Source organism: Vipera ursinii, assembly GCF_947247035.1.
Source record: "Vipera ursinii genome assembly, chromosome: 2".
Lineage (NCBI taxonomy): Eukaryota > Metazoa > Chordata > Lepidosauria > Squamata > Viperidae > Vipera > Vipera ursinii.
The window spans coordinates 21,480,754-21,496,209 of NC_139513.1; the positions used below are offsets into that span (position 1 = coordinate 21,480,754).

The following is a 15,456-nucleotide window of genomic DNA, read 5'->3' on the forward strand; positions in this document are numbered from 1 at the left end:
GGCTGCTGTCATTCAGGGTTTTGTAAAATGGTAGAACTGTGGGGGAATTAGCTCAAATGGTAGAGCACTTGCTTAGCATGCAAGAGGTAGCAGGATCAATGCCTGCATTCTCCAGGCTGTCTCTATTCACTTTTTTTTCCACACCAAAGATATCCTGTCGAAGGCAAATTTTGCATATTATTCTGGACTTCTACAGAGTTGAAAAGCAGTTCAGGAAGGCAATTGGGAATTAGGGGTAGTGGTTTACATCAATAGATAGTGGGATCAATGCCCACCATCTAAAGACAGCCTGTTGCTTCAAGATGCATACCGAAGATGCACCCCAGCCAGCCCCCTGGGATTCTGCATGTCAGCTTCTATGTGGCTCTTTTAAGAAAAATGATGGACTTCCGGATGGCAAGGCATCGCCAGAGGCAGCCATTCTTAGGCTGTCAGCTCCGCGGCTCCGTAGAGCCGCCGAAAACAGCGCCGATCAGCTGTTTCGGCAGCTCGGAAACCCCCTCCTTGGGAGAAGAGGAGGGGGTGAGCGCCCAGGTAGGGGTAGAGCTCTCCGGGGCCGCCAGAACTTAAAGTTTTGGCGGCTGAAGGATTGAGCCCCCCCCCCCGAAGCCTGGGCATGCTCCAGACTGCGAGGCGCTTCTGCTCCGGACTTTTTGGAGCAGAACAAGGCGTCCGCAACCATCCCTGCTAGCAAGAAAGAACTTTGGAGAACGAGGATGCAGGCAGAGCGATACAGGAGATTCAGGTGAAAGTGGTCTTTTGATCTTTAACTCAATGGACTTTGCTGAGCTTGAAAGTGGAAGTGCGTAGCAGACAATAGTGGGTGAAAATGGTGGCTACATCTCCTAAAGTTCCTGCTCTGGTGCAGCAGTCTTCGTTGCAAGCCATATTGCCCCCTGCACCCGTATTTGCACCAGCTCTTACAGTTAAAGATTTGCAGAATGTGATGCAAGAGATTATGGAAAAGCAATTGCAACAATTTGCTGAGATAATGGAAAAAAAGCTGGAGGAGAAGTTAACAGAAAAACTAGCTGAGGTTATGGATGAAAAGATTACAGAGAAACTAACAGAAATAAGAGCAGACATCTTATCTGCATTTCAAGGCATGGCTATATAAATAAATAAATAAATATATGTATTGAGAATTTGGATGAAAGAGTGGAAGATCTTAGTCAAAATAATACTAGATTAGAAGTAAAAATGACAGAAACCGAAAATGTGGTGGAGAAAATTGATTGTGATTTGACTTTGGTACAGTATCATCAGATGGAGTTTGCTGTGAGAATCAGAGGCTTAAAAGAAGATTCTAAAGAAAATTTGAAGAAAATAGTTTCTGAGGCTCTGGAAGGGGTGCTGGGGCGATCAGCAGATGAAATAATAGAAGATATAGATAAAATTTTCCGTGTTAATTCGTGATTGCAAGACAAAGGAAAATACCCAGAGATGTGGTGGTTTATTTTACAAAGAGAGCGATTAGAAATGAGGTTATTCAAGCCTCCTACAATACTGAATTTGTAATTGCTGAGCAAGAAGTCTTGATTTTAAAAGAGATCCCTCCAAGAATTTTAAGTAGAAGGAAGGAATTTGCTTTTTTGACACAAGAATTAAGATGACGTGATATTAAGTTCAGATGGGAGATACCAGTGGGTATGGTGGTGACCTATGAAGGTATGAGGCATCGTTTTACTACGGTGATACAGGCACGTGATTTTTATAGTAATGTTTTAAAAGCAGCCCCCATACCACTTTTGGAATCTACAAAGAAGAAAGGTGAGGGAAAGTCTCAACGACACAGAGAGAATCTACAAGGTGCTGAAGGAACAATGCAGACAGATGAGAAAGTTACAGGAGTGGATCAAATTTCAGTGTCACCGGAGGAGGCCAGAAATTGGAGGAGGCGTGCTGCTTCTAGACGAATGAGACGAGCCTGAAGATCTAGTTGTAGAACTGAAGGAGATAATAATGTAATAAGGATCATAAAAGGTGGTTTTAGAAGAGTAAACGGGAATTGAAATTGTTAAAAGGGTTAAATATTTGGGGATATATTTTTCACCCTCAAATGTAGAGTTATATAAAATAATTATGTTTTGTAATATTTTATGTTGTTTTAATTTTAAGATAATTATGAAAACTTAATTGGGAAGAATTGTAGTAGTGCTTACTGAAATTTTGAAGGTCATGATTTGCTATTTGGTTGGTATGTATATCTATTGTGTGATAAGAAGGTGGATAATGTGTTTAAGGTATATATTTTATGATATGCTCTGTTGCGAGTTTGGGAAAAAGTATAGATGAAAGTTAACTTGTAAGCTACTTTTATGGGCAATAATGAAACACGTAATAGAAAATATAAAAATGATGTGACTACATATAAAAAAAATTAAGTTTCGAAAGTAATGTATGGTACTTGAAGCTGTATAATATATTAAGAGAAGGAAAGATTGTATAAACTTGGTTTTAGTATGGAAAATTAAAGACCAGGTGGAAAGAAGAATAGAAAATTGGTTTTTTAATGATTGATGTAAATTTGTTTTGTCTGTAATTGTTTTTATTGGGTATTTTTATTGACACTACTGTTGTGGATATCAAGCGGATGTTGAATTTAACTACGGCAGTAAGACTTTTAATAGGGCAATATTGGAAGAAGGAAGAACTGCCGATTATAGAAGAATGGACTGTAAAAGTTCCCAACTTGGAGGATATGGCAAAGATTTTAGTGTACTTGAAAGACTATTTGCAACAGAGAGATACTGTGGAGTAAATATGGGACTAAAAAGTATTATCCAGCATTTGAATAATTATTGATGTGATATTTATACTGTTTGGAGTTAATTTATATAAGATAAAGTGCAATAGTTTTAATAGTTTATGATTGTTTGCATAAGGTAGATTATGATTGTTTGTATTTTTATACCCTGTACTTAGCTCTGGGAAGTCGGGGACGGGGGAGGGGGAAGGGAGGGAGGGGCTGGGGAGGGTTGGGGAGTGGGAAGGGGGTGGGGTGGGGTTGTGTTTTGTTAAAATGTATTGTAAAACTTTTTAAATAAAAAAAGAAAAAGAAAAATGATGGAGCGGCTCTATTAGGATATTGTGCAGGAGACAAATATCTTTCAGCAAATTGAGAAAACTGTGTTGGATTGGGAAGAGCTCTGGCAAAGGGCCAGCCAATGATAAATGCCTGGGATGGGCTGGCTGCAGTGGGTTCCCCATGGTAGAGTTGGCACAGACATCGGTCTGTGGTTAACTCTCCTTGACCCATCTGGAGAAGGTGGGCATTGATTTCATTACCTATTAATGCAAACCACTGCCTCTAATTCCCAATTACCTGTTGTGATTCAGGGTCAGCCTGTGGGTTCGGCAGTTGTGTCGGACGACTCAGAGGAGGAGGAGGGGGGTGTTGAAGAGCTTGCTGATGATGGCCTTGAGGCTCTGCAGAGCCCTCAGCTGGGCCCCTCCCACTTGGTCACGACGGAGACCCAGCTGTGTGAACCTGACAGCGTGGATGAAGATGACCGACAGCTGGCCCTGTTCAAGGACGCCCGACGCAGGAGGCAGTCAATCAGGAGTAAACAGAGGAAGGCAATGGGGCTCCTCGGAAGGAGGCAGAGAGAGGCCACGCCCTGAACTGTATTTAAGGGGAATGTGTGGGAGGGCTGGTTTTCTGAAGGCAACCGCTTGGATAGTTCCTGTTTCTTAGCTCCTGTTTCATGGTTGGTGTCTTGTCTTGCTCTGTTTTATGTGAATAAATTTGGCAGGCTTTATTCCAGCCTCTTGCCATTTATAAAGGGGTTGTCCCTGCTTTTGCTGCAGGGCCGGTAGCAGTCTGGTGCAGAACATTACCTTCCTGGATTACTTTGCAGCTTTGTAGAAGTCCAGAATAATATGCAAAATTTGCCTGGAACAGGAAGTTTTGTATGGAAATCAAAAGTAAATAAGAGACAAATTGGAGAATGCAGGCATTGATCCTGCTACCTCTCGCATGCTAAGCGAGCGCTCTACCACTTGAGCTAATTCCCCAACTATTTTCCCATGTTACCACGTCCAGTCTGATCCTTTCTCTTTGGAGCTCCAGCCAACTGGCAGAGCCAGCTCTTCGGGATCTTGTGGATAGTCAGGAGGATGGGAGCCAATGTCATCTTAGGGGATGACAGCCTGTTGCTTGAAGATGCATACCGAAGATGCACCCCAGCCAGCCCCCTGGGATTCTGCATGTCAGCTTCTACGTGGCTCTTTTAAGAAAAATGATGGAGCAGCTCTATTAGGATATTGTGCAGTCAGTTCAAAGGATAGAGCACTTGCTTTACATACAAGAATTAGCAGGACCCGTGACTGCATTCTCCTAAAGAAATTTTTATTCTTTTAGCAGGTGATTAGACAATTTTTTTCTCTCTCTAATTTATGCACCTTGTCCTGAGTTCTTGTAGTTTACTGCCTTAAAACTACCTTGAGCTGGGGAATTAGCTCATATGGTAGCTTTGCATTTAAGAGGTGGTGGGATCAGTACCCACATTCTCTGCATGAGATGGGCCCACTCTCATTCCTATGGGACAGGCCCACTCTCCCTATGCTGGCAGAAGGGTCATGCTGAAGGCCCTATCGGTAAAGGAATTTCAGCTGGCAGAGTCCATGAGAAAAGTATTTTCCTCTGTGCCACCTACTCTTTGGATACCTTGTCCCCTGAGATGACATTGGCTCCCATCCTCCTGACTATCCACAAGATCCCGAAGAGCTGGCTCTGCCAGTTGGCTGGAGCTCCAAAGGGAAAGTATCAGACTGGAGGTGGTAACATGGGAAAATAGTTGGGGAATTAGCTCAAATGGTAGAGCGCTCGCTTAGCATGCGAGAGGTAGCAGGATCAATGTCTGCATTCTCCAATTTGTCTCTTATTTACTTTTGATTTCCATACAAAACTTCCTGTTCCAGGCAAATTTTGCATATTATTCTGGACTTCTACAAAGCTGCAAAGTAATCCAGGAAGGTAATTGGGAATTAGAGGCAGTGGTTTGCATTAATAGGTAATGAAATCAATGCCCACCTTCTCCAGATGGGTCAAGGAGAGTTAACCACAGACCGATGTCTGTGCCAACTCTACCATGGTGAACCCACTGCAGCCAGCCCATCCCAGGCATTTATCATTGGCTGGCCCTTTGCCAGAGCTCTTCCCAATCCAACACAGTTTTCTCCTGGGCAATTTGCTGAAAGATATTTGTCTCCTGCACAATATCCTAATAGAGCTGCTCCATCATTTTTTCTTAAAAGAGCCACCTAGAAGCTGACATGCAGAATCCCAGGGGGCTGGCTGGGGTGCATCTTCAGTATGCATCTTGAAGCAACAGGCTGTCTTTAGATGGTGGGCATTGATCCCACTATCTATTGATGTAAACCACTACCCCTAATTCCCAATTGCCTTCCTGAACTGCTTTCCAACTCTGTAGAAGTCCAGAATAATATGCAAAATTTGCCTTCGACAGGATATCTTTGGTGTGGAAACAAAAGTGAATAGAGACAGCCTGGAGAATGCAGGCATTGATCCTGCTACCTCTTGGATGCTAAGCAAGCGCTCTACCATTTGAGCTAATTCCCCCACAGTTCTACCATTTTACAAAACCCTGAATGACAGCAGCCTCTTTCTCCCAGCATAAGTGTGGTGTCCCTGTCCCATAGGAGTAAGCCAGTTTTTCAAGTAACCTGGACCCATCTCATGCAGGGCTTTATAAGTAATGACCAATATCCTTGAATTACACCCAGAGGCAAACCAGCAGCCAGTGAAACTTGAAGAAAAGTGATGCAACAAGAGCCCCTCTAAGGCACCAAAGTTTTCCAGTATTGCTGCACTCTGGACCAGCTGAAGCCTCCTTTTGCCTCCTAATATGGCATAACTGTTCTTCCACATATATCAAGGCTGGCTTCAACACCACCCTTCCCCAGAAAGGGACGATTGATTAAAGTTGTCCAACACAGAAAGGTTGAAGGTCAAGTTGTTGAGAAGGTGCATCCTACCTCTTCAAGGCTGACAGAATCACTCTCTCCCTCAAAGAGCCATTAACCAGCATTGAACTCAATCACGTGTAACCTCCCAATCTTTAACAAGCCCAGAAGGAGATTAGTCCAGAACTCAGATGGCTGAGCTTATACCTATGAGGACCTTGCCCACTTCCTCAGGATCAACCAGCTCAAACTCTTCCCAGATAACGGAGCTCAGATGTGTCTTAGTGACTTCCAGGGGAGCTGGTCAGTTGGCACCTAATTTCCATCACTTCTGTTCCTGAATTTTCACCTGAATGTTTTTTGCTATGTCATGGCTGCCTGGCAGCTGAGGAATTATTAGACCATTTACATCTCCCCAGTTTCTGCATCTTGTCCTGCAATACTGTAACATGGTAGAAGAAGGCTGCCACACGGTTGGGGAATTAGCTCAAATGGTAGAGCGCTCGCTTAGCATGCGAGAGGTAGCAGGATCAATGCCTGCATTCTCCAGTTTGCCTCTATTCACTTTTGATTTCCATACAAAGACAGGTAAATTTTGCATATTATTCTGGACTTCTGTTGTTGTTGTTAGCTGCGAAGTCATGTCCGACCCATCGCAACCCTATGGACAACGTTCCTCCAGGCCTTCCTGTCCTCTACCATCTTCTGGAGTCCATTTATGCTCACGCCTACTGCTTCAGTGACTCCATCCAGCCACCTCATTCTCTGTCGTCCCCTTCTTCTCTTGCCCTCAACCTTTCCCAGCATTAGGCTCTTCTCCAGTGAGTCCTTCCTTCTCATTAGGTGGCCAAAGTATTTGAGTTTTAGCTTCAGGATGTGGTCTTCTAAAGAGCAGTCAGGGTTGATCTCCTCTAGGACTGACCGGTTTGATCGCCTTGCAGTCCAAGGGACTTGCAGGAGTCTTCTCCAGCACCATAGGACTGCAAAGTAGCCCAGGAAGACAATTGGGAATTAGAGAGTGGTTTGCTTTAATAGGTAGTGGAATCAGTGCCCACCTTCTCCAGATGGGTCTAGGACAGTTAACCACAGGCATATGTCTGTGCCCACTCTACCGCAGGCACCCCACTGCAGCCAGCCCATCCCAGGCATTTATCATTGGCTAGTCCTTTGCCAGAGCTCTTCCCAATCTAATGGTCTATGCACCCTCTCCCTGGGCAATTTGCCAAAAGATACTTGTCTCCGGCCAATGCATAAAGCAGGACAAGTAACTGGAATATCAACATTTTTGTAAGAAATGCCATTTATGTGGTGTATATTGGGGATGGTGACCCTTTGAGAGCTGTATGCAATGAAATTTCACTTTAATGTATGCCAATTAGTGTACATTCAAGTGACAATAAAGTATTATTCTCTCTATTCTCTCTCTCTTTCTCTTTTTATCACTGTTGTTCGCTATCCAGAGTTATGCGGAAGATGATGCGTGGGTACATAAATTCTTTAAATAAAGACATAAATAAAAATGGTCTAATAACATGGCAAAATAGGGTACAGGTTGATTGAAAAGGGGGGGCATCAAACCTACTACCTCTTGCATGTGAAGCAAGCAGACTTCCATTGGAGCTAGTTTCACAGCATCCTAGCAATGCTGCTCTATCACTTAAGATACACCCACATAGAAGTTCATATGCAGAATCACAGGGGTGGAGTGGGGTGGATCGAGTGGTGGGATTCATATAAGTGAGCAAACAGTTCTCTTGTGTGGATGCCACTTCCAGAAGTCCATTCCGGGCCTAGGCAACAAAAAATTAGCTACTGGTTCTGCCAAACTGGTGTGAACTGGCTGAATTCCACCATTGGATCTTGGGGCAGGATGAAAAAAATCTACCAAAAGCCTGTCTAGAAAAGGTGGGCATTGATCCCCATCACCTCTTGCAAACAAAGCAAGACTTCTGCATTGCCACTAATTTCCAGTCCAGGAAAATATGCAAAACTTGCCTGCATGACGATCTTCTGTATGGAAGCCAAAATTGAATACAGACTAACTGGAGAATGCAAGCATCGATCCTGCTACCTCTCGCATGCGAAGCGAGCGCTCTACCATTTGAGCTAATTCCCCAACTGCATTGTCAACCTTCTTCTACCACATTACAAGAATTCAAAACAAGATGCAGAGAGTGAGGAGATGAGAATGGTATAATACTTTGAAAAAGTAAGTAAAAAAATGGTCTGGAGAATGTGGGCATCGATCCCACCACCTCTTGCATGCAAAGCAAGCGCTCTACCATATGAGCTAATTCCCCAGCTTCAGCTAGCCTTGATCCACCAAACTGCAAGAATTCAGGAGAAGAAGTAGAAACCAAGGAGATGAAATTAGATGCCAACTAGTAAATGCTGGAGAAGACTCCTGCGAGTCCCTTGGACTGCAAGGCATTCAAACCAGTCAGTCCTAGAGGAGATCAACCCTGACTGCTCTTTAGAAGGCCAGATTCTGAAGTTGAAACTCAAATACTTTGGCCACCTAATGAGAAGGAAGGACTCACTGGAGAAGAGCCTAATGCTGGGAAAGGTTGAGGGTAAGAGAAGAAGGGGACGACAGAGAATGAGGTGGCTGGATGGTGTCACTGAAGCAGTAGGTGTGAGCTTAAATGGACTCCAGAAGATGGTAGAGGACAGGAAGGATGAGTCTAACAACAACAACAACTAACAACAACAAGTAAGTGTGCTAGAAATGACCAAGACACATCTGAGTTACATTTATTTATTTATTCATTTATTTATTTATTTATTTATTTATTTATTTATTTATTTATTTATTTATTTATTTATTGAACTTATATACCGCCCTTCTCCCATGAGACTCAAGGCGGTTCACAAGGTAATTAAAATAACACTACAAATACAAAAAGTTAATAACAATTAAAATAATTAAATTATCCTTGAATAAAATATAAAACGCCTATAGCTCCAATTAAAACCCAATTACAATAAGTTAAAATTAAGATTCTCAGTCCTGGCCGGAAAGCTCAAAGGGTCTTCAGGTCCTGGCGGAACGAACAAAGATCAGGGGCAGTCCTGAGCTCTACGGGTAACTGGTTCCAAAGGGCAGGCGCACCCACAGAGAAGGCCCTCCCCCTGGGTGTTACCCGCCGGCAGTCTTTTGCCGGCGGCACCCTGAGAAGGCCCTCCGTGTGGGAGCGCACAGGACGAAGGGAACTTGATGCCGGCAGCAGGTGTTCCCTCAGATATCCCGGCAGCAGGTGTTCCCTCAGACATTACATAGGAAGAGCTCCATCACTCGGGAAGAGCTTCAACAGGTGGAGCCAGAGAAAGTGGGCAAGTTCTTCACAGCTGTGAATTGAAGCACCTGGGTTCTGGATCTGTGCCAGACTGCTGAGATGCCAGTCATGGGTGCCTGTGAGGGTGAAGCTTCTCTCATCAATCTGGCAGCAGATATGGGGGGGGAATGAATTAGCCCATCTCCTTTGAGGTTTCTGAGGCTGTGCAAACTTTTATGGCCCTTTTGGGAAAGGGTTGAGTTGAGCCTTATCTTGGGAAAAAGGGTGAGAGGTGGGAAGCATTTCCACTTGGTTACAGCTGCTTTTCCCAAGCTCAGGCAGCAACCTCAGTTTCCCTTCATGCCTTGTATTTTACATTTGGACTACTGCAATGTGCTCTATGTGGGACTGTCCCTGAAGACCCTACAAAAGTTACAAATGGTCCAGCATGAGGCAGCTTGTACAGGCTTTCATGCCCCTCAGCTTGCTCACATTGCATTGTTGTTATGCGATCTGAATTCGCTTCAAGGTGCTCCTTATCACCTTTTAAGTCCTATCTGTTAAAGAGCAACAAAGATGATTAGAGGACTGGAGGCTAAAACATATAAAGAACAGTTGCTGGAATTGGGTATGTCTAATGAAGAGAAGGATGATGGGGGATATGATAGCAGTGTTCCAATATCTCAGGGGCCGCCACAAAGAAGAGGGGAGTCAATCTATTCTCCAAAGCGCCCAAAGGCAGGACAAGAAGCAATGGATGGAAACTAACCAAAGAGAGAAGCAATCTAGAACTAAGGAGAAATTTCCTGACAGTGAGAACAATGTATCAGTGGAACAAGTTGCCTCCAAAAGTTGTGAATGCTCCAACACTTGAAGCTTTTAAGCAGAGACTGGACAACCATTTGTCTGAAATGGTATAGAGTTTCCTACTTGAGCAGGGGGTTGGACTAGAAGATCTCCAAGGTCCCTTCCAGCTCTGTTATTCTGTTCTATTTCTATTATCTGGCACAGGGTCAGATTATTTGCAGGACCGCCTCTCTCTGTGGTATCTGCCCAATCTCTAATTTGGATGGAGTAGGCACTCCCCAGATCTCTTCCTTTAAGTATTGCCTTCTATCCTAGCCTCTTGGAGAAAAGCCAGCTCTACATGACTGTCTGGAAGATTAAGAAGGTAGGGCTTGCCAGATCTATGAAGTTCCTAACCTATGGCACACTTTCCCCTTGAGATCTGGCAGCCCCCCCCCTTAATCTTCCAGACAGCCATGTAGACCTGGCTTTTCTCCAAGATACTAGGATAGTAAGGTTGGAGCCTGGGGGATTATATAGGTCAGTGGGTGACACTGGTGGATTGGGGTCCTGTTTTGTTGATTTTCTGTTGCATTGCTTTTAGTGTTTCTGTTTTTAATCGCTGTTGTTAGCCACCCAGAGTCATGTGGCAGAGGATGGAGGATCATATAAATCCTTTAAATTGAGAAATATATAAAAATGATCTAATTAAGCTGACTTTGTAATAATGCCGCTTGGGGTGTGTATGAAAGCCCTAACAAGCAGGCATATACATAGAATGAAGGCTACTGCTAAGCTTGTAAGCCGCCCTGAGTCTTCGGACAAGGGGGGGATATAAATGGAATTAAAATAAATAAAAATAAATAAATAATAAAATGGCAAAACAGGGTAAAGGTAGATTTGGGCATCAAATCTACTACCTCTTGCCTGTTAAGCAAGCATTTTTCCACTTGGGCTAATTGCATTGCATCCTAGCATTGCTGCTCTATCATTATTTCTCAAGAAACACCCACAGAGAAAATCGTATGCAGAATCATAGGAGTGGAATGGCAAAGGATGGATGGCCATGTAAATCCTCTAATTAAATATATAATAGTAAATAAAATGGCAAACAGTGTTAAAGGTGGGTTTGGGCCTATTGCTTCATATGTGTTAAGCAAGCACTCCTTTAATTTGAGCTAGTTTTACAGCATCCTGTTCTACCATTTCTGCTCCATCATTTCTCAAGAAACCCCCACATGGAAAATCGTATGCAGAATCAGAGGGGTGGAATGGGGTGGATTTTGGGGAAAGATAATAAAATCAATGAAAAGCCTGACCACAAAAGGTGGGCATTAATCCCCATCACATCTTCCAAGCAAAAGCAAGACTTTTGCATTGCCGCTAATTCCTAGTCCAGGAAAATATGCAAAACTTGCCTGCATGAGGATTTTCTGTATAGGAAGCCAAAACTGAACAGAGACTGACTAGAGAATGCAGGCATTGATCCTGCTACCTCTTGCATGCTAAGCAAGCGCTGTACCATTTGAGCTAATTCCCCGCTTGGCTCTAGCTTGGCAAGATGTTTATACTCTTTTTGTGAACTGAAAAGATTCATCCAGATACTGGAAGCTATCAAAAGTCCCTGCTATTGCAATAGAAATCAGAAAGACTTGATTAACTGTTTTATTCTGAAAATCTAACTCCAGAAACTTCCCAATCAACATCTGTAAATATTTCTATCTACGCCAAGTTAACATAAGGAACATTTGCTCTCACAACCTTTCTCCTTGGAATTCGGATTCAGAAGATTTGAGCTCCATTTTCCCACACTCCTACATAGAGAAATCTTCCCCTCTTGTTTAATATCTCTCTCTCTCTCCCTCCCTCCCTCCCTCCCTCCCATGTTTATGAATATATGAAGAGCAGAACGATTAATAAAAAATGAAAGCATTTTTTGTCACACGGTAATGATATTCATAGTTTTCAAGACCTGAGGAGCAAAATTTCCAAAGAAACATAAATCAGATATGAGTAGATTTTAGATTTTTATTAACTTTAGTATTAGTATTGATTATATTTTTGTTTAAGTTATTATTATTATGTTTTTAATAATTTGAATGTATCAATGTTAAAGGGGAGTTAAAGCACATTATGAATTTGGTTAATTTTATAATGGATAATTTTAGTTAGAATATGATTATTATATTTATGACCCTGTATTCAGCTCTGGGAAGTGGGGGGGAGGGGGGTGGTTTGGGGCGGGTGGGTTTTGGGGATATGTTTTGTAAAAAAAATTTTGTAAAACTCTTTAATAATAATAAAAAAGATATGCTAATTCTGAATAAGCTACCCTCTTCCTCAGCCTTATTTATGTATAGCAGGGGTGTCAAACTCAATTTCATTGAGGGCCACATCAGCATTGTGGTTGCCCTCAGGGGGCCGGGTGGGTATGGCCAGGGTGGGCGTGGCCTACTGGGTGGGCGTGGCTAGAGTGTGTATGGCCTACTGGGTGGGCGTGGCCAGCTCTACATCGTTCGCATCAGGGGTGCCTATGGGGGCCTGGGCAGGAGTGGGACAGATCTGGGGGTCTCTGGCAGAAGGAGGGTCTCTGGGCCAAAGCCAAGGCAGTGGGGGCCGTTCCCTCACTGTTTCCAGGATGGCTTCGCGGGCCACATGAAACCACTTCGCGGGCCGGATCCGGCCCCCGGGCCTTTTGTTTGACATGTCTGATGTATAGTATCATTATAAAGAATGATTTTATTTAACCTTTTTTTCACAATAGCCTGTTGTCCTCCCCAAACTTTTTCCAGTCTTAGAGGCTGTTTCTTCGCTTACCCACTGATATCAGTTCACTGTAATGTTAAATAAACCATGTTTCTCCAAAAATAACACCCGGTCTTATATTATATATATTGGTACCAAAAGACGCATTAGGGCTTATTTTCAGGGAAACATGGTTTCAGGGCGGTCAGTCTAGTTGGGCTCTTTCCCCCCCCCGCCCCCAGCACATGCACAAGAGGCGGCAAGCACGCAGGGGGCAATGGTGTCTGGCAGCTGCCTTAGCCCACCAGCCCCTTGGCACAGCGCATGTAAGTCCAAGTGTGGAGGCAGAGATGGGTGGGAGGCAAGTGATCCCAATGAGCCACAACTCCGTTCCATCATCTCTCAACTTGCCCACAGCTGCACTGGGACAGGCAATCCAGCGTGGGTGCTGTAATGTATTGGGCTTGTTTTGTAACACCACGTGGTAACGGCTGGAAGGCTGTTTGAGCAGGGAGCTAGCTAACGGCTCCCAGCGCCTCAGACAACCCGTCTCCAGCACTGCTATTGGTTGCCCCTAGGGCGGCAATAGGTTGCTTCAAACCTATTGGCCACCGCCTAGGGGCCAGGGTATAAATTGCTGCATCTGCAGCCCAGTTCTCTAGTTCAGATCCTGCAAGCAATAAACCATGATCTTTGCTGAACTCACTCGCCTCGTCTTCATTCCTGCGCAACGAACCCAGTACACAACAGGTGCGGCAAGCTGAGAGATGGTGGGACGGAGTGGGCAGTGCTTGGGGATCGCCTGTGCTTCTGCCTGTTGCCAGTGCTGCCACGAAAGCCTCCTGCAAGCTAGGCGGCATATCCGGATTGCCTGCCTCCTCCCACCTCTGCCTCTATGCTCAGACTTACCAGCAGTTGCAACTGCTGTGAGACGCTATCAGCCCCCGCACACTCGCTGCCTCCTGTGTTGGCCACGCCCATCCCTCCTGGGTTATGTTTGGGGTAGAGCTTATATTAGGTGTCCCCCTAAAAAATCAGGCTAGGGCTTATTTCCTGAGTGGGTCTTATTTTCAGGGAAACACGGTACTTACTTTTAAAAAGCCAAGAAGCCATCGTGATAAAATAAAAATTAAAGAGTGGAAAGTTTCTCTCTCATCTAATCTTCTGGAGCTCCTCAACAAACTACTCTCAGAATGTTAGCTCTGTCACTCAAGCCTTCATTTGACAAAGAAAAAATGGTCATTATTAGACACTGATCTTTCTGTGATTAGAATTATGACTTATAAGTTGAGCTGGCTGTGTGTTAACGCGTAAAAAGTAGGAAATTCCAGCGTCTGTCCTATGGGGCCGCAGAAATCAAATTTTGTTTCAAATAAGGGCTATTTATTCATATGTGTAAGAAGTGTCACCCTGGAGATTCGGATGGCCTCCACTTTGCTGAGCTCCATATTATTTTAGAGATGTTGCTTGAGCATTGACCTATTGGGTGAGCCATTTTAGTGGATTGAATTTCGACATTTTCTAGACTGTTTTTCTAACTTCCCAACTAGGGAATTCCAAGCAGCCTGCTATCCAAGTATGAACTGCCTTTCTTTCCCTTATTTACTTAAAAGAAAACTTTTTAAACAAAGGAGAGGATGGTGTGGAAAAAAATAAGAAAGGATAAAGTTCTAGAACTAGTATTACAACATAATTATTTTTGAACTTTAACCGTAAATAACAAATCAAATCAATACTTTATACGCACAAACCAATATAATTCTATGGAGAAGAAAAATCAAATTTTGAATGGAGCACAAAACTGTTTTAACATAATTCTAAACATTATAATCCAAGAACTGTTTCCAATTAGAATTACATTTTGCATCAGATTTACCTTTTTATATAAGAAGTTCTTCTGGACTTCAAAGCATATTCCCTTAATTTAACTAGCTATTCTTCCAAAGAGGGAATCAAAGTTGTTTTTCAATAAAAAAACATATAAAATGCTTGCAACTATTTTCATATATGGTACTAGTTCAGGGACATACTAACACAGAGATCATTTAGGTACTGTTACCTATCTGGACAATAATATGGGAACAAGTTTCAAAATTCTTTGAATCTTAAAAACATCCTATATTCTACAATTTCAGGGACGCGGTGGCTCAGTGGGTTAGGATGCTGAGCTTGTCGATCAGAAGATCGGCAGTTTGGTGGGTCGAATCCCGAGTGCCGCGTAGCAGAGTGAGCGCCTGTTACGCGTCCCAGCTTCTGCCAACCTAGCAGTTCGAAAGCACGTAAAAATGCAAGTAGAAAAATAGGGACCAACTACGGTGGGAAGGTAACAGCGTTCCGAGCGCCTTTGGCGTCTAGTCATGCCGGCCACATGACCATGGAGACGTCCTCGGACAAGCGCTGGCTCTTCGGCTTTGAAACGGAGATGAGCACCGGCCCCTAGAGTTGGAAACGACTAGCACGCATGTGCGGGGGAACCTTTACCTTTACCTTTATATTCTACATTCTGCCACTAGAGGACAGAAAAAGCTACTTTTAATGTGAAGTTGAAAAACAGACAAGTGCTTTAAGGAAAGGGAAGGAAGAGGGTAAATGAGATATGCACGACAACCCAAAATTTAATTTGTGATTTTGTGATGAACAACTATGTATGCCTTTTGATGACAATTCACATGTTGTCTTGTCAACAGTACTTATTTATTTCAGGGCAATGCGATCAGCATAC

General features: G+C 43.5%; 1 protein-coding gene and 1 long non-coding RNA gene across 5 annotated transcripts in view; one reads left to right on the forward strand and one right to left on the reverse strand.

Moving 5' to 3' along the window:
* LOC310636760 overlaps positions 1-15,456 on the forward strand; it is a 156,646-nt gene that overhangs the window by 136,924 nt on the left and 4,266 nt on the right. The gene's annotated exons all lie outside the window — the stretch shown is intronic.
* Positions 3,619-15,456, reverse strand: part of DDAH2 (DDAH family member 2, ADMA-independent) — a 285,750-nt gene continuing 273,912 nt past the window's right edge. For all 4 annotated transcript variants that reach the window (XR_014491779.1, XR_014491780.1, XR_014491781.1 and 1 more), the window contains one exon: positions 3,619-3,840. The gene's annotated coding sequence lies outside the window, so the exon portion shown is untranslated. The remainder of the gene's footprint in view (positions 3,841-15,456) is intronic.